This window comes from Furipterus horrens, unplaced genomic scaffold, assembly GCF_987537825.1.
Source record: "Furipterus horrens unplaced genomic scaffold, mFurHor1.1.pri manual_scaffold_6, whole genome shotgun sequence".
NCBI lineage: Eukaryota > Metazoa > Chordata > Mammalia > Chiroptera > Furipteridae > Furipterus > Furipterus horrens.
The window spans coordinates 149,403,847-149,422,901 of NW_028327176.1; the positions used below are offsets into that span (position 1 = coordinate 149,403,847).

General features: G+C 44.6%; 1 protein-coding gene across 1 annotated transcript in view; it reads left to right on the plus strand.

The window, feature by feature from the left end:
- Window positions 1-11,174, plus strand: part of FOXO3 (forkhead box O3) — a 110,371-nt gene extending 99,197 nt beyond the window's left edge. The window contains exon 3 of the mRNA XM_090279734.1: window positions 6,953-11,174. The gene's annotated coding sequence lies outside the window, so the exon portion shown is untranslated. The remainder of the gene's footprint in view (window positions 1-6,952) is intronic.
- Window positions 11,175-19,055: the final 7,881 nt, after the last annotated feature.

Consider the following 19,055-nt stretch of genomic DNA (forward strand, 5'->3'; position numbering starts at 1 on the left):
CCCAAGCTTCTAGGTTTCTAGGGCATCCCAGCCTGGAGGGGTGACTGCACGAATCTCAGTCACCCTCCACACCCTCCGCCAGTAAATGCAGTGGAAGGTCAGGGAGGATGGGGCCACAGCCAGCAAACGTAAACATTGTGATATTCAGGGGCTGGTTTATGGCTCTAAGCATCTCCTCTGGACTTGAGTTCTTATTTGTTTGTAAATGGGGGATCACTTGAGCAGTGATCCCAAAGGCGGTTTGACGTTGTAGTCAACACCGGCAACTCCTGCGGCGCACCTGAAGCCAAGCTGTATTGACTCCGTCTTTCCCTTGGATCCTTCAGCTGCGAAGAGAGGGGGGGTCTGCTGCATGGGCAACAGCAGACCCTCCATATCACCCTGCCCAGGCTCTGTAGCTTCAGCTTCACTGGAGAGGACACTCCAGCGTCATCGCAAGATGTCGATTCAACACGGGAGGAGACAGATACCATGTCACTCCCGAGTCGGACTGCACAGCCATTCTCGGCGGTGCAGATAGACTCTTAAGAAGCTACACCATCGTCTCTCGAGACGGACGGCTGCCGACGACTTGAGCAGCAACATCATTTTGAGAGTTAGAAAAGCAAGGCTCTTAATTTGGGAGCTGGTAATAAAAAATGTGTACAGAAAGGGTATAAAAAGGTAAATTCTTCATTAAATACTATTAATTTTTTAATTATTAATTTTTTCAAATTAAATTAGTTGAATGTTAAAATTGTGTCTTGTATTGATCCTTAGGAAGTTTCATGAGTTTTAGAAACCTGACTGGAACCACTGTCCCCCCAAAAGCATTAAAATTTTAGGACTTGTCCAACAAGCAGTAGGCTTCTGCCTGAATTCAAATAAAACCAAGTCATAGCAAATGTGAGTAGGTCTAAAATGCTTCTAGAAGCTATAGCACTGAGAGGGTGGTATTTGATTGGCAGAGGAGAAGGGAGGGCTATTCCAGAAGGATGGTTCATTCCTTTCTTCAGCCAACATTTATTGTACAGCTATTCTGTATTTCAGCATTGCAGGCTACTTAGAAATCAAGAAAATTTTGTTTCCCTGACTAGAATATATACTTCTTGAGGGTAAATACCGTGCCTCAAGACAGTGCTCTTAAAATAGTTGGTGCGTCATCACTGTTTGATATGATTTGAAGGTTTTGCTCTGTTTTTAAGGAATTCAGCATTTCAGGAGCTTAATGTCTATGAAAAAGTAACCATTCTGGGCACTATGTGATTAGGAGTCAGGTGAGTGGCCTAGGAGCTTAGAGAGGACGACCTAGGGAAGGTGGGGCTGGATGTATGGGTGTGACTCACATGGGTGGGGACAGCAAACCAGACACAGTGTGACTGCACCTGACCTGTGGACCTGTGGACAAGGACGGTCTGTTCCCAGAGCCTGGATGAGGACAGTAGAGCCTGACCACACAGTCCTCTGCCAGCTAAAGTTTGGGGATATTATAACAAACGTTAAATAAGCATCAGTCCAGAGAGGATCCAAATGCCCCTTAAAGGCATTTGCCTTTAAAATAATTCTTTCAAAGAATATAATAAGAAACTTTACATGCTAGTCTGTGTGGTTTGAAAATGTAAGAATCTTAAGAAAATATGAAATCTCTGCAACTTGGTTATTGACAGTAGATTAATACATATATTTCTTCCATGTCAAACACCATATTCGACTCTGGATACACAAAGAATAGTGGTTGATGTACCTCTGCTTCAACATAAAGTCAGGGCATTCTTAAGTTCAACTTATTTTAAGCAGCAGTAATATCTGCAGTTTAAGCAACAGAAAAGTCAGTGCCTCTGTGCAAGTCATGCCTGCTCTTTGTCCGCCATCTGTGACATGCTAGAGGTCACTTCTCCCTGGTGTTTCCCCTGTGCTTTGTCATCAGCAAAGCACCAACCTGGCTGGAAGGGCACTCCACGCGAGGTCTAGGTTTGGATGCGTCCTGGAGGTGAAGGCTCTATAGAGGCCTGTCACCAGCCTTCACAGACAAGCTTCACTTGCCACCTCAAAAAGCCCAGAAGTTACTGGGAGGTAGCAGAAAGTAGTTACCTACACAAAACAAGCTTTTCTTTTACACAAACTAAGCTTTTTTTTTTTTTTAATAATGCATATAGCCAAGTGTCTTTGGAGTATCTTCCTGAGAGTGACCTTTTGCCCCAAAAAGCTTATTTTAAGCTTCCCTGTAACATCCTCACCTTCTTCATAAGCACTTCCTTGCCCATCAGAAAGCAACAGAACCTATGGGCTGTGTTTTCTGGAAGGACAGTAGTAGGAACATTTGTGTTTTTATTCCCAGATTAAAGTTGATTGGAGTTGTTATGTTTTCCTTTCAGGGAGGCTCCTCAATTGAATACAAATTGGCTTCTAGCCTGGCCAAAACATCCGTACCTGTTCTGTTTCCCTCGCAAACTTTTTGCTGTCTAAAATGGCAAGTTGGCAGCGTTTGCCAAATTGTATTTTTCTAGAGCCGCCCCTCCCAGCATCTCTTCCCTGGCAGTCATGGAGGATGGGTCTGTGGCCAGCACCACAGGCAGATGCCGTGTTTTAATTGTCTGGGCTTTTAATGTCAGTGACTGCCAGGCTGGTTTTCATGCATTACCTAAATCCTCTCGATCACTATTCCAACCTGGAAGATACTGAAAAATTACTAAATTAAGCCGGTGTTGTATCCATGACCATGTTTTCTTGGGCTGCTTTTTCATGTTCAGCCAGTGAAGGTGACCCCCAAGGGAACTACTTCCATTCCAGAAACAGATGTGGCTACCCACCCGAGATCCCCCAGAATGCTGGTTTCCTGGGTGTGGGGGGGGGCACCAGCTACAAAAGCCTTGGTGGGTGCTGGCAGATAGCTGTGTGGCTCATGATGAATTGGGTGTCCCTTAGATCCTTCTGGGGCAAAGTTGAGATGGTGGCAGGCAGGCATAGCTTTGCTCTCTCCTCAGGGACAGAAACATTTATACTTTGAAACATTCCCCTCTTCTCTGAACTCTATGTGAGGCTTCCCTGTCAGATTGTGTGAGCGTCATCACTGCATTTCCTTTTCTTTCCATTTCCTTTTTCTTTGTCCATATTTAGTCCCCAGCCTGCCCCAGGGGTTGCAGGTCTGGCTTAAATTATCCTTACATTTGAAGAGTGAGGAAAGTGGCGTTTCACTTTGATTTTGTTTTTCTGGCAGACTTTCCTCCAGACATCTTTTCTTTCAGCTAGGAAAGCAGTGGATTACCTTCCTGGGTTTGTGGATGTGAGTTTCATCCTGCTGGCTCTTTTCCTTCCATTACATACTTGGTATTGGGGTCCTGTTCCTTTCTTCTTTGCCAAGAAGATAAAAACACTACTGAAAAATCCAAATCTGTCACCATGGAGTTTTGTTGTAGGAGGACAGCAGTAGGAACATTTATGTTTTTATTACCAGATTAAAGTTGATTGGGGTTGTTATGTTTTGTGTAGAGTTTTGTTTTGTTGTCCTTTTTTTTTTTTTTGGAGGCGTTGCCCTTTCTTAGAACATCATGTGATTTAGTGGTGCTAATTAGGCAGAAACTTGTCTTCCCTACAGATGCCAAGATTATAGAGGGACTTACTCTCACCAGAGACCAGATGACAGTCTCCATAGGTAATTTTAGAATGGGCCTTATCATTCGGTCTCCCCGTTTCATTTTCCTTGCATCAACGGTCTGATTTCAAACTCATTTATTGGGCAAGGAAGGGAAAGGAGGGAATCTTCTCCTTGTTAATGAAAGTCACTGATGGGATGGGACGTTTTCATATTTACTGTTAGTTGGCCTGTTGCCTAGTAACTGTAAAATGATAGCTGTAATTCCCTTCAGCTGTGTGCTTCCTTTTCCTTCCAAGTTTTGCTTAATCTGATGTGTGTTTAAATTTAGCAGGGCATCAGTATATACACATAAACCTCACAGTTAACTAAAACGTCTTACTTTGAACAATGTAGGAATGATGGGGGCTTCACTGAACTCTTTTGAGACTTGTACCCAACCTAAGTATCATTAAATTCCTAACTCAGTAGCTGGTCTCACTCCTAAATGTGCTCCTTCTGTTCTTTCAGTGCTTGATGGAGTCAGATAAACGTGCAAACACTGAGCCACCAAAGACTGGTTATAAATCTAAGGCAGATGAGGGGCTGCTTTCCTTCTTACTATTTTTAATCATAAGGGCTTCCTAATGAGTGATGATTTTGGTTTTCCTCTTGGAAGGATGATTGTATTTCTGTTCAGTATTTACCTGGTTCCTTTACGTTATTTTACAATCTGTTTGCCTTCCATCACAGAGGAAACAAGTCACCTTTCTGTACTGTGGAGGGGGAGTTTTCGTATAAACTGCTTGAGAGCTGCCTCTAGACCTCAGCCTGGGCTTCGGCGTCTCTGCTTAACCTCTAGGCACAGCAGGTGGGAGGCATGTCTGTGGGACTTGGGGGCAGTTCAGGTGCCCCAAGCCCATTCTACAGAAAGGGAAAGCGATGAGCAGTGCATCTCCTTTTTAACCATGACGCTTCCCAAGGATTCTGGGCCTTTGGTGAGAGAATGCTGTTTGGCCTGGGGATTCTTATTGGTTGTTCCTTTAGACTACTCCATGTGGGCCTCCTGTCCCCAGTCTCAGGACTAATGCCCTGCTCTGCCTAGAATGATGGCATATTGGGGGTTATAGTGCCCTCCGCCTCCTTCCTTCCTATGCTGAGCCAGCCCCAGCATCAGAGCAAGCCGTGTGCTTGGCCTGTGTGCTTGTGGAAGAATTGTGTCACCATCCTAGTTCCACGGCTGAATAATTAACACCAATGGGAACCGGGGACGGGGTCTGAATTAGGTAACATGTTATAGCTTCTCCCTTGGCACTCTCAGTAAGTCAGGATCGAGAGTTGGGGACCGAAGTCCCCGATGACGAATTGCATGGTGATGTTAGGTTGTGGTTTATTAAGTGTTATTGTGAAGGCAAAAACCAAATCCCCTTCTAAAGAACCCTATCTGCACCCCTCAGGGGTCCAAGGTAGAGATGCTGGGACGGCACAGGCCCCTAAAGGCTCTGTTCCTCACAGATACTGAGATCTGGTGTCTAGTTTAGCCTTTCTCCCTCTGAAATCAACAGGCCATTATTTTATAGACCAGGATAAATTGTCTCATACCCTTACAAAGCAAAGCAAAGCTCCAAGAAAGCCATCGGTCAGGGAAACTAAATACTGGGGACAGGGAAGAAGGAGCTTCTTTTCCTGCTTTTGCCTCTGCTGCCACTGAAACCACCTCAGTTCTCATATTTAGAGCTATAACCAGGGTAACTACGACCTTGGGTGTGCGTAACATTACAAATACTAAGCCCTGCTCTCTTTCTGAACATTGGTAGTGAAAGGTAAGATTGCCAACCAGCATGGTCACAGAAGAGATGAGGTCACAAGTATACTTGTGAAAATTTCCATGTGTGCCTCATGATGATATCTCCTCTGAAGAGGGAGAAGCAGATGTTCGTATGTGTGTGTGAGAGCTTATTGATGCATTTTTCATTACTTGTTCACCTTATCTGGTGAGCAGATCGTGAGTTCATGTTGCTTCACTACCACTTTTGTATCCATTTCTTGGCCTGGAGCCACTTTTTCCTACCATGACAGCAGCGTTGTCTCTGTAAACAAAAGGTCTTACGTCTTAAGACCCGTCGTGTCCATTCCTTTGGCTACATCTCTACAAGTATACAGTTGACCCTTGACCGATACGGGTTTAAACTTCACGGATCCAGTTATACATGGATTTTTTTCCCCACAAATATTTTGGTAAAATTTTTGGAGATATGCTACAATTTGAAAAAACTTGCAGGTAGCCTAGAAATATTAAAAAAATAAAAATTAAAAAGGGATGTCATGAATGCATAAAATACGTGTACATATTTCCTATTCCTTATGATTTTCTTAATACCATTTTTTTTAGCTGACTTTATTGTACAGATACAGCATATGATACATAAAACTTACAAGTTAGGTGTTAATCTACTATTTATGTCATTGACTTTTAGTAGGTAAGTTTTGGGGGAGTCAGAAGTCAAATGTGGATTTTCGACTGTGCCAGGGTTTGGCGCCCTCAATTTCACATTGTTCAGGGGTCAGCTGTACTTTTCCAGGCTCAGTGGTCACATGAAGTCTGATAAGACTTGTGTAAATCAGATGCTCTGAGAGAACCACTGAAGACTTACAGGCAAAATAATAATGTTGTTCATTGCTAAAGGGATATTTTATGAGAGGTGTTTTTTGCCATATGTGTGTGTTATGTAACTTTTTTTCCTCTGCAGATCTTTAATATAAAAAGCAAATTCCTAAGATAGCCCATCTAGAGATTACTTACTCCTTTTTTAGTGGGGGAAGTCAAGATGACGCCCAACCAGCGGTGTAACTTCTTAAGGCTTCGTGGGAAATGACCATTTTCTCTCCCTTGGGGTAGTAATGGAAGGGTGGTAAGCAAAGTCGATTAGTCCACGTAGCCAGTGGGAGAGAACCAGAAGGGCATAGCTGGTCTGTGTAGGGTGACCACCTTCACTGGCTTTAGCATAAAATCCCGTGTCCCAGGAAATCCCCAGTCCAGAAATCTAGAGCAACACCTCAACTGCAGTGTCCCTAACATGAAAGGACCCACTAAAATACCCCTAATTTTGTTCGTCATTTCTAATCTCCCAGTGTGAATGACCCCATTTCTTTTGAGCTTTTTCAACTTCAGAGCATTTTGTAATCAAGCAGAGAATCTGTAAGGTAAGTTGACTGCATGCTTCGTCCTTAGGCTTTGCAGCCTTTGAAGCTGGTGTAGCCAAAACAGCTTTACTGAGGGTGCCTTGGGCTAGGAGATGGGGTGAGGAGAGGGGAGGCTGATGAACTGTGAACCAGTAGGGGCCTGCCCACTCTTGCCATTTTGTTATCCTTAATCACCTCTGGTTTTCTTTTCTCCTGTAGACCCTCAAACTGACACAAGACCTACAGAGAAAACCCTTTGCCAAATCTGCTCTCAACAAGTGGACAGTGATACCGTTTACAGCTTAACACCTTTGTGAATCCCATGCCATTTTCCTAACCCAGCAGAGACTGTTAATGGCCCCTTACTGCAGGTGAAGCACCTCCCCTTGGAACAGAACTCTGTGTCTAAAGTATGCAAATCTTCCTTGTACGGGGTGATGCGCCACCTGCCAGCGAAGGACAGCACCCCACCAGCACCGTCTACCCTCGGTCAGAGCACACCGTGAGCCCGTTGGCAATTCTGTGGTGTTTCAATATCACGATGGTTTATGGGATGTTTTAAGTGTTGTTTTGTGTTTGTTTTTCTTTGACTTTTTGAGGTTTTCACTTGCATTAACTGGCGGTATTTTTCTGTTAAAATGTTAGCCATTCTTCCCCTGGCAAATTTTAAAACAGAAGGAAAATATACCAATTACCATTTTGGCTTTGGGCATCACAAGTGTTTGAGCCATGGAACTCCATAAACTAACAAATTACATAAACTAGAGGGGGATTTTCTTTCTTCTTTTGTTTGGTAGAAAACTATCCTTTTCTAAGAACTGAACAATGGCACAACTGTTTGCTATGCACAGCAGTCTAGGACTGAACCCTGCGCAGGAGAAATGAATGGAACCTGGCCACCAGCTCAGTGTGTTTCGGTTCTGTGTCAGGGTGGCTGGGGGGTGAGCCCCCAGCACCTCGTCTCCAGTTGCCAGATCAGTAGGGCGTGTGGTCTCCTTCCGGTATCCTCAGCTAAAGCAGTGAGCAGTGATGCTATGTTGGTTAGAAATTAGGATCTTTTCAAGAAAAAAATCAGCTCAGCTGTCCTCTAATTGCCAAATGCCACTAAAGGATTTAGTTTTAAGGCAAAAAGAAAAAAAAGTCCTGTTTTGCTTTGCAGAAGAAGTAAACTTGCAGGGGAGCATTAAGCCTACAGTGAGAAACGTGTGAGAAGTACAAACCCAAGTCAATGTGGAGGGAGTTCTAAGTTCACTGTTTTCCTAAATACACACCCTTGGTTCTTTCAGCCTTGCTGTGTATAACCTGACCTACTAGATATGTATGAGTGAGAGGCAGTAGCATACAAACTGATTTTTTTATATATATAATCTTAGATTGTAATTGTACCAGTGACACAATGGGAGTACAAGATAGGGCAGTTTTGGACCCCACCCCACCCCACTCTCCTGCTTCTATGGATTTCATTTTCTTTTGCTTTCAAGAAGTTACGGTGCTGTATAGGTGCTTTCTGTTTAACCTGGAACGTGTGATTTTACTACTTACCTTCTTTTGGTAGACAGAATAGTTGGGAACACCTTTGGTACATATGAAACTGGTGTGACGATGCTCTGATTAGCACAGCATATGCATACTTCTCCAAAGTGATATACGAAGACTCTTTTCTTTGCATAAGATGCATTAGGCGTAATAAATGTATAAATATATTTTATCATGTACAGTACAAAAATGGAACATTCTGCATGGACGTTAGGAATACAGGCTAGTATTTCAGCACAGACCTCCCTGCATGAGTTCTCGCTGACGCTTGCACTGTGCAGTGGGCAACTGACTCCCTTCCACCAACACAGACGTGCCGCCTGACCCCCTGCGCTCACCACTGGCCACCCAGGGTCCCCTGTGCACCTTGCTGTATAATTCCTCTGGGGGTACTATTGGTGGCGATAACAGCTCCTAGCATAATGAAAGTTCCATTTGGTATTGTCACACATCTCTCCTGCCTCGCTTGGGTTGTCAAGTTTGAGCGATGGCCCTGTTGATTTCACCCTGCCTTTTACTGAATCTGTAAATTGTTGTGCAGTTGTGGTTATAGTAGACCTGTAGTATCGCTTTTCTAAACTGCTACAAGTTTATCATTTTCATTTTAAAAGTATGTATAATTTTTAAAAATATGTATTCTATTCACGTGGTCTGCTTGTCAGTGAGACAGACTTTTGCTTACTATATTTCTTTGTATAATGCTAGCCACTTCCTTGATTCTTTGGTAGTCTGTCGTACACAAGAAATGTCCGGTGTCAGCGAGAGAGGGCTGTCGCTCTGGGCTTCTGAGCGACGTTGCCCTGCGTGGAGTTGTAGTTAGAGACGGTGGCAGCGACTTGGGGGGAAGGATGTTGGATACAAAGGAGAATCCAGAGACCTTCCCCCCGTGAGGGCCCTGGGAATTTCTCTCCTCAGCTCAAAGAAACAAACTAACAAAATAGCTTTTTGCCTTTGCAGTTTTATAGACGGTGGGAGCTACTTTGGGAGCAAGAAAGGCAACCCTCAGATGTTTTTCAACTTTAAATATTGCATTCCTTTCCGATATGTGACATCTCGTTTATTCCCCCCCCCCCCCATGTTAGTTAGGTTTCAGGGAGAATATTTTACAAAATGTTCTAGAATCAGATTATAATTTAATCTAAAAGAGCTGAGGGAGGGACAGAGGAGATAAGAGCAGGGCAGCCACAGAGCAGAACAGGAAAATGGAGGGGCAGGGGTGCTTTGCTTTTTTTTTTTAAATAACAGTATCTACATGTAGAGAGTTTTAGAGAGCTGAGCTGAGGTCAGGGTAAAGCCAGTTGCAAGCATCAGTCCTAGGAGAGGGTCCGAATGGAACAATTAGGCCTGTCCAGGATCACAGCAGCCCCACTGTCATCCCTGGCCATGCTCACTGGGCACCCATCCAGAGGCCAGGGTACCTTAGACCGGCCGGGTTCTAAAGTGGTCGGACTGGTCAGAGGTTCACTCACCCTGAGCCCTCTCTCTTGTGTTGAGACCTGCTTCCAGGATGGACCAGCTGTGGGCCACCCTGTGGAGTTCTGAGTGTCGTGGGTCCCTCACAGTAGGTTTTCTGATTGGAGCATCTCAGCAGAATGCCTCATAGCTCCTTGGGCCCCGCTGCTCTCATGTTTGCGTTCTGATGAGAACTCTCTGAGGCTACCCTTGGCCGCCAAGTAAGCTGCTCCAGGAAGGGAGCCTTCCGTTTTTTGATGGGAAGTTAGAAGATTGACTGATAATGAAAGCATGACATGCATTCTGCAGCTCTCTTGTTCTGGTCAGGACTCCAGAACCAGATGCCTTTTACCAAAGTTAGCCAAGAGCTTTATCCCAAGTTTTCGCTGTCCTGGTGTGGGCGCTGACCGCCAGGATCGGTGTACCCCAGTAACTGTGAATGAATCCGAGGTCAGTTTCCTTGAGCACATCCTCTGTAATATAATGAATGCTGAAACACATTTTTAAACACTTCAGAAGTTTCTTTCCTGTTAATGGGAATATTGTGCACACACATGTAGTACAAGGCAGATGTTTGGTGTGGAGTTTTGGCCTTTCATGTATGTCCCTTCCCCTCCCTAAGGACAGGACCTCTGGGCTCACTGCTCAGGACAGACATGCCCAGTCTCAGGGTGTCATTTCAGGTGGCTTCTGAACCTGTTAGAGATGGTAGGCACAGACTTCACTGCTACCTAATGAACCCCCCCACTTAAAGACTAAGGAGCATTTGACTCTCTGGACTGTCAAGAGAAAAGTAATCAAGCAGCCAAGTTCCGTTTGGAGCACTGAAGCCACAGGCTGGTGAGGGGAAATAAAAAAGTGACCCTTTCTCTGAATGCAGAAACAAGCCCCTGACAGCTCTGAACTCTGGTTTCCTTTTTCTGGCTGTATTTGGGGAACATTCTATGATCAGGCATAATTTTTTGTTTTGTTTTGTTTTGTTTTTAATTAACAAAAGCAGTTTGTTTGCTTTTTTCATGGAAATGCAATCACTGGCTAAGAGGTACGAAAAAGCCAGCCTCTCAAAGGGATTGGGGGAGGCGGGGCACTGGAGGGGAAAGTGAAGTCCTCGCAAAGTTGTTTCTGTCAAACAATATCTGAAAGCAGATGCCCAAGAAGTTAAAAAGAGTATATTATTTTTTATCTAAATCTTTCATGGGTAATATTTGATGCAGTTTGAGTGAATGAAGTACTTTCCTCTTGTCTAATTTTATTTGTATGTGCTTTCTTTGATGAGTGACTGATGACGAGGCCTCTGCCACACTTCAGAAGTATTTGTGTGGCTGCTGTTAAACATTATGTGGTCACTGTTTTCTCTAAAATTATCTCATTGCCTGGCAATCAGTCTTCTCGTATACTTGTCCTAGCACATTATTTATGTACATGGGAAATGTAAACAGGTGTGAAGGAGGACCAGAAAAACTAGTTCATATTTTAAAAATGTATTTTTAAATACATTTTTGGCCAAAAGCATTTTGGCTTCACACACTGGACTTTTTTTAAGAAAAGAAAAGTTGCATGAGTGGGGAAAAACTCTGTATACAGTATCTGTAAAACAGTCTTACCTGTTTCAACTTCTTGCTCATACCCCATACAGCTAGAATTAAATATGGTGCATGGCCATATTCAAACACCCAGGAGTCAAGCAGTCAATACTCTGGTTTGAAGCACCTCATCCTTCCTTTCAAAGCGGATACTATCATTGCGTTCTTACTGAGGATTTTGTCTAACCATATGTTGCCATGAATTAACTCTACCATCTTTCTTTTCAAGAATCAAAGCCAGTTTGATTTGGGAATCTTCCCCTTTCCAAACGAAATAGAGATGCAGTACTTACTTTCCTTGGTATTTGTAGATATTGCCTTGTGTATTCCATTTAAAACAGTAATCTAGTTTGTAAAAGAGATGGTGACGCATGTAAATAAAGCATCAATGACACTCTTTCTTACTCCAAGAAGTTTTTTGTTCTCCCTTCCCCTTTCTTGAACCCCAGAAATGAAATAGCCGAGTTTTTCTCAGGGTCTTCCTGTGGAAGGACTTCCAGGTTGGGAGAGGCACAAAGCTGAGAGACTCCATCATGAGATCGCCAAACTCAATGAAGCTAATACACTTTTTCTTTGGCCTGCTTTTGACATCCACCGACAACCAATTTAATAAAAGCAGACTTATGGCGTGGTTCACAGTGGCCAGTGACCACTGCTGGTGTGCACTAAGTCACATTGCTCTGGAGGAGCTTTTAAGTCAGGAGGCAGGTTTTAGATTCTCTGCCTTCAGAGTGTCAGAGGTTTTGAATTGTCAAAGTTTTGACCCGTCAAAGTTTTGACCCTAATGAGAGTCCTCATGGGAGTCCAGCCAGCAAATATCGATCATGGGCAATACCCTCCTGCCTATGGAAAGTCAAATACAATACTTTAGGCTTCTGGTGAGAACAACATAAATAGTTCCTCTGTGTGTGTGTAGAGGGCCTCTCAGTCAAGTTAGGGGGAACTCTACCCTATTATAAAACTATTCCCAGTAGCCTGGGTTGTGTTTTTTATTGTTTTTTATTTTAATCGACATGTTATAAAAATTATTCAGCTTTTAGAAACCTCCTAGGATTGAATTCAAAATTCCAAGCTACTTGCTGGACTCTTATTTCAGATCAAGTAGATAAAAAAGATGTAAAGTCTGTCATTTGGGATAACATGTACACTAACAGAGAGGCATGCCTTCATAAGGTGGTCCTTACCATTGTTTTAATTCCCTGTAAAGGTACAACCTCACCATCTTCTAATACTCAAGCCAACTGGAAGAACATATTTCATTTGAGATTGCCTCCCAATTTTGATTGTCTCCCTAAAGGTTAAGGATGGAAATTCAACATTAGCTATTACAAGATTCTCAGTAAAGAATGTTCCCAAACCAGGTAAAAGTTAAACTAGTGAAAGTTTTAATGATCAACAGTTACTAAGTTGACTCAGGTGTGTCATGGGACAGACCCTCTGTGATGGGCACCAAGAGAACTAGGACCTGAGCCCTGCCCTCCGTGAGTTTGTACTCTTAAATCCCTGCTTCTGCTTAAAAGGGAGAATTTGGGCTAAACCCTAAAATACTATAGGGATTTGATTTTGTAGATGTTCACTAAAGGAAGGCAAACCTTTAAGCCAGCAAATGTGACATATATCAGCCAAGTCACCCGCACCAAGCTGGAGTACAGCAGTGAAAGGTGGAGGAAGGTAGAATTCATAGCCACTGCCTGCCAGACACTCCACACCCCTCACCTACAACAGGGACAGGTAGGGAAATGGCTATGGGGGTAGTTGTGGGAGGAGGCCTGACCAGCGGGAATTGGAAGCGTGGAGGTGGAGAGGGGAGCATTCAGAAGGGGGCCCACCCACTCTAGCTCTGCTTTCATCTCCATGAAAGAGAAGCAACAGTGCTGGGCTCAGAGAACGAGGCACATGGAGCTGGAAGAAGGGTCCTACGCACTAGATTTTCCTCGTTTCGACGTTATGAGAAGACTGTTCATAGTATATAAGACCTGAAGAAATTAGGTGTGTGTTCTGCCTCATGCCTGTCCCAGAGTGATGGCTCAAAAAACCATTTGTTTTTGCCTTCTTCCTCTGGAGACTTGCTATGAACAGTACAGACATCACCATTCCCACTCAGGGAAGAAGAATCTCAGTGCCCTTCTTATATGGGCACAGGACCTCCTCTGAATCCTACCTTCATTCATCCCATCAGCACCTACTATGTGCTAGGCACTGTTTGTCCCAGGAAGATAGGCCAGGGGCTGGGCTGAAACACAGAGGCCTGCCAGCACAAGTTCTTGAGTGAGTGAGTCCCATCACTGCTGCCAAGGTTACGGTGGTGGAACAGAGGAATCAGAGCCCAGGTAGCCCAGAGGAGGTGAGCAGGGTTGGGCTTTCTAACTGAAGTGATGAATCTCAGGGATAGAAGCAGGAGGCAGGCAAGACTGGAACATACTCAGGAAACAATGAGCTTGTTTGGGCCTTAAGGAGCTCAAAGAAAACAGGTGAGAAGTCAGTCGAGAGAAATAAGCTGCCAGAAAATTCCAGACCAAGCTGCTTGGACTCTGCTCAGAGAAGCCAGCAGGGCAGAGACCTAAATGCAGTGGGCCTTGAGGAAGGACTCTGAGCACATTGTGAAGGCGGGTCCTAAGAGGGGAGGCTACTAAGGAAATAAGAACTCATGGTTATTCTAGAGCTATTTTTGCAACATATTATCCACAGAAAATGATGACATTTATATGGCACACAATATAAAAACAAAACAAGTCGCTCCGGGTCTCAAGCCCTACAGGCTGCCCCAAGAGCTGAGCAATCTATAACTCAGCACCTCTGTAAATTTCCAAGCAAGTTCAGAAGTCCCAATGTAGAAAAAAATAGCAAGGAACTTGGTAATGGTGAACTCTGGGGGACTGAAAAGAGACTAACTTTCAACTTCACCTGGTGTACTATTTTAATTTATCAAAGTGGGAGTCTGTTACTTTTATAAATGTAGTTTTGAAAAAGCCAAGGTGGAGGGGCTAGCTTAGACTCTGCCTTTGCTGAGACCGGAGGGAATAAGAAATAACATGAAGGAAGGGCATTGGGGAGCAAAAGTGGAGATTACGAGAGAACTCCACAAGGAACCTGACCAAAAAATCAGTATTGCAAAGCTGTGCCTCTGTAACTGTGGGTTTCCATGATTTTCTTCCCTTAACATTTTGAATACCATTTTCTTCCCTTAACATTTTGAATACCATTTTCTTCCCTTAACATTTTGAATACCATTTTGAATATTATGCATCTGTTACAGCAATAATTATGAAAACTTCATATGCATAGGAAATGCTCACATTGTTTACACTCTTAGACATCTAATTATTGCTCTTATAACCATATATGTTGATATAAGAATAAGAAGCAGAATAGAAATAGAACATCCTGTGTAAACTATGGCTGGAGAGAGGTCCTAAGAGGTAAAATGCAAAAATCGAAATATTGTGACCTGGACACTTTTGGCTTTAACACTAGATTCAGGACCTCAATGTTGCCACCATGAATAATCTATAACTGTCACTTAGTCATTCTCTCCACATTCAAGGTCAGAGAATACTGGAGCCACCTGTTGCCCAAGCCCCAGCTGGCAGGGGGCATCAGGAACCATGACCGATTCCATCAGGGGAGCAGGGGCTCTTCTTTCCACCAAGATGCACCCACTGGGTAACTTCCCTAAGTAGGAAGGGGGTCCTCATGTGGGACATGCCCACTGTAGTCTGGCAATTGGATTATGGAATTTTTTTCAGAAGTATCTTCATTTTGTTGCACTGTATTTTTAATTATTTTCAGAGGTAATGCCTTCACATGATTCAAAAGCCAGAAAGCATAGAGGTACACACCAGGGAATGTTTCCTTCCCATCCCTGTCGAGTTCTCTATCTAGTTCCTCCTACCACAAAGTCTCTTGTTTATCCTTCCAGAATGTCTCACCCATCGACAATCAATAAAAATACAGGTTCTAGTTTCCCCCATTTTATTAAACAGTACATTATACACCCTTTGGGCATCTTGCTTTGTTACTGACTTTTTCACGCATGGAGATTTTTTATGTTGCATGGCATTCCACTATACTAATGTATCCTAACTCATTTAACCAGTAGCCTCTACAGATGGACACTGGACACTGGACTGTTTCTAAACATCTGTTGTTCTCAACAACACTGCAGTGCATAACCTTACACATATATTACATACACATGCAAGAATCTGTAGGATTAGTGCCCAAATGTGGAATTGCTGGGTCAGGGGTATATATACAATTCCAATTTTGATAGAGATTGAACCAAATTGCCCTCCATTGTACCAACTCACAACACCAACAAAATATGAGGATCCCTGATTTCCCACAGGCTCATAATTTCAATGTTTTAAAAATGAAATTGCAAGTCTGTTTTTCCCTCTCTGAGCTCCTCTGTTTTAAGGTAATGAGAGCCTGGTGAGACTGAGGGGTGGGGGATGGGAGGAGGACTCAGGAGGTAGACTTGGGGTAGCTGGTGACTGCTAGGCACGGAGAAGGAGCTCCGGGCATGCAAAGCCGAACGCCCTTCCCCGTGCCAGCACGCCAAGGAGACGTGCTGCCAACCTGTCCCTCCGGTCTGGCCACAGGCTCCGCCCCTCACGCCACCAGCTCCGACCGCCCAGCCTCAGGGTCAGCAGCCTGACCTCACAGCTGCACTCCCTCACCTCCCAGAATTCCGGAGGGGAGTTGTCACCCAAAGGAAACAAGTCTGGTCTCTTTGGCACCACACCACACACCTAGACCTATTCATAGCAAGATTGCACAACCAGCTGGAGGACAGCCCGGCTGGGCACGGGGAGAGCTGTGCCAGCCCTGACCCACCAGTGCCCTGGGCAAGCCTTCCAGCTTTCTGAACAGGGCCGTTCCCTGGGGGCTCCGGGGCTCGAGGGTCAACTGGCTCCTCCCCCGAAGTCGGGGAAACCCGCTCCTCCAAAGGAAAAGCTCTCACACTCTCCGCAAGTCCTCTGCCTGCTGTACCATGCGGGTTGGCATCTGGGGTAGAGGAGGGCCTTTCATTAGTGAATACAGAAACCAAGAGGTAGGCTTTGGCAGAAAAGGAAACTGAGTCACGTCACTAAAGAGCCCTTTATGTGTCTGCGGGGAGCCAGCGTCATGCAGTGTGGGAGGGAAACGCAGCTTTGGAATGGGACAGACCTTGGTTTGAACTGAGCCTTGCCACAGGCCAGTCAGTTCACTTCTCTGCGCCTCCATTTTCTCATCTGTGAGATGGAAACAAGGCTGCCTGGGTTGCGGGTTGTGAGGGTCTCCTGAGTGCCCGCGAAGTACTGCACACACTTCAGCAATTTAGCCCTTCATCACAAGTTCTTGCTATACACAGCCCGTGGGCACACACTCTGGGGGGTGTTGGCTTTTTTCATATAAAAATATAAAATAAAGTTTGGCACATTCATGAGCCCCATCAGTATAATTAGGTTGCATAGTAATTAAGCATAAAAGGTGACCACCTTGTTAAGGTTCTTCTGCTCCCGTGTTCTTTGATGTTCTTCGTGATTTGTTGGCAGCAGTCACACTTGAGGTCCGTGTCCTCTGTGCTGTACAGTCATCATGAAGAACTCGGGTGTCCTGGCGAGAGACGGTTGGAAGATGTCTCCGGCCCTGGCTCTGCCACTAAACACTCTGTGGCCTTGTGAGTCATTCCCCTCTCTCTGGGCATCAGTTTCCTCATCTGCAGTCTGCTTCCTAAACACTGTGCTTCATGAGGCTCTCATGACAAGCCCAGAAATGGGGTGCACACTTTGTGAACCACAAAACAAAACCCTACTGTGAGTCAGGAAGTTGGCAAATGTTGACATATTCATTTTCCAGAAGGGAAACACAGGCAGAATCCAAAGTGGGCTTTTAGGTTCCTGGTTTCTTGCTGAAACTCACCCCTCTGCCCCAGGTGTCCAAATACACATGCTGAAGAAATGGAGAAAGGGAAAAGGTGGAAGAGAGAAACGGGAACTGCGGGTGAAGGAGGTGGAATGGGGGGGTGGGGGTGGCAGGGTATGGGGAAAGAGTGGCTTGTTCTGTGGTCATTTCAGAGGAGGGGGTGCGCCCCGCACAGATGTTAGCCCTAAACCTGGCTGGCATTACAGTAAGTCTCTCTGGTTTCTGGCCAAGAGGGCTGAAATGATACAGGCGCCCATCGTGACCCAGGAGGCCAGGGCCAGTTGCAGCTAGTTTGAAGGGCTCAGGGAAGGTGACAGGCTGGAAGCCACTCATGTAATCATGTAATGAAACTGTCACCTGGTGTGTGTGTGTGTGTATGTGTGAGTACGTGTGAGAGACAGACAGACAGACACCCTCTGATGTTCCTGTCTTCGGGATGGGCGGGGTGGCATTTCCTCAACAGATCCCTTCTGGCCCAGAGCACTCTTGTGACCTTGCTAGATGTTTGCAGAAGAATTGAATTCAAGAGACTGTACTTGGATGATCTGAAGATTTTAATTGCTGTGGATAACTCCCTGAGTGTAAAGGCTCAGGCCACCTCCCCAAGGCTTGGCTCTGCCCAACTCCATCTTTTGGGGGTGAGAAAAAACTTTCTTCTGGAGTTGTGGAGCCCCCACCTGGTCCTGATTTGATACAATTAGGTTCTTGTTGCGAGAAGCCACTTGGTAACAACAGAACTTAAAGCCAATTTAACTTTTATAGCAGTGAAATTTTTGTTTATAATAAATGCATGATGAGAAAAAAAGTTCCTTGTAAGAACATGTGGACTGCTGCTTGTGAGGCTCCCCAGGCTAGGAGAAGTGTATGGACTTTGGAGGGAGACACAGTGACGGGGCCTTGGCCTCTGGAAGCTTCCGTCCTTGTCTCCTTCCTGGGGATAATAATATTTCCTTTGGGGATTCTTAGGAGGATTAGGGTGAAAGCATTCAAAATGCCCACCTATTTTTTCACTCTGTAATTCAACATATATTTATTGAGGGCCTATTATGTGCCAGTCCTGTGCTGGAGTTAATGGCTAAGAGCTCAGACTTTAGAAAAAGGAAGGGAAGGAGTTGGATAGGCGTCTGGCTTTGCCTGTGTAATTTTGAGTAAGTTTCTCAGCAGCCCCTGTGCCTCCACTTTTTCAGCTGCAAAATAGAGACGGTGATACCTGCACCTGGTCGTGTTAACATGAGGATTAAATGAGGTGATTCCTGGACACCACCTAAAACAGTATCTGGCATGTAGTTAGTGCTTGCTAAACTCAGTTATATTTATTAGTACATTGGAGTTGCTCTATAAATCATAGGTTTTGTAATTAGGTTTCTACAATGTAGCCCCTGTACCCTATCCAAAGACCAAGGAGAGCAGATTCTTTAAAAATGTGCTCCTTGGATCACATGTATCAGGAAGGCAAGAGGGAGCTTGTTAAAAATTCAGATTCCTTGGGCCCATTCCAGAAGTGCTGAATCAGAGATCTGATGGGGCCTAAAATTCTGCCTTTGTTTTCCATTATTATAAAGTACACTAAGGTCTGAAAATCCCTGGGAGTAAAGGGTAAAAATGCTCACCCATTTGGGAGCATCCTCGGTAGTAGGCAGAATAATAGCCCCCAGAAGATGTTCATGTCCCAATCCCCACACCTGTGAGTGTGTTAGACTATAAGGCCAGGGGAACGCAGGTTGCCTCTTACTGAACTTTTAAAAGGAGATCATCTGCCCAGTGTAATCCCCAGGCTCCCTAAATGAAGGAGAGGGAGACAGAAGAATTGGGACCAGAGTAAGATGGGGTGAGCTTTGCAA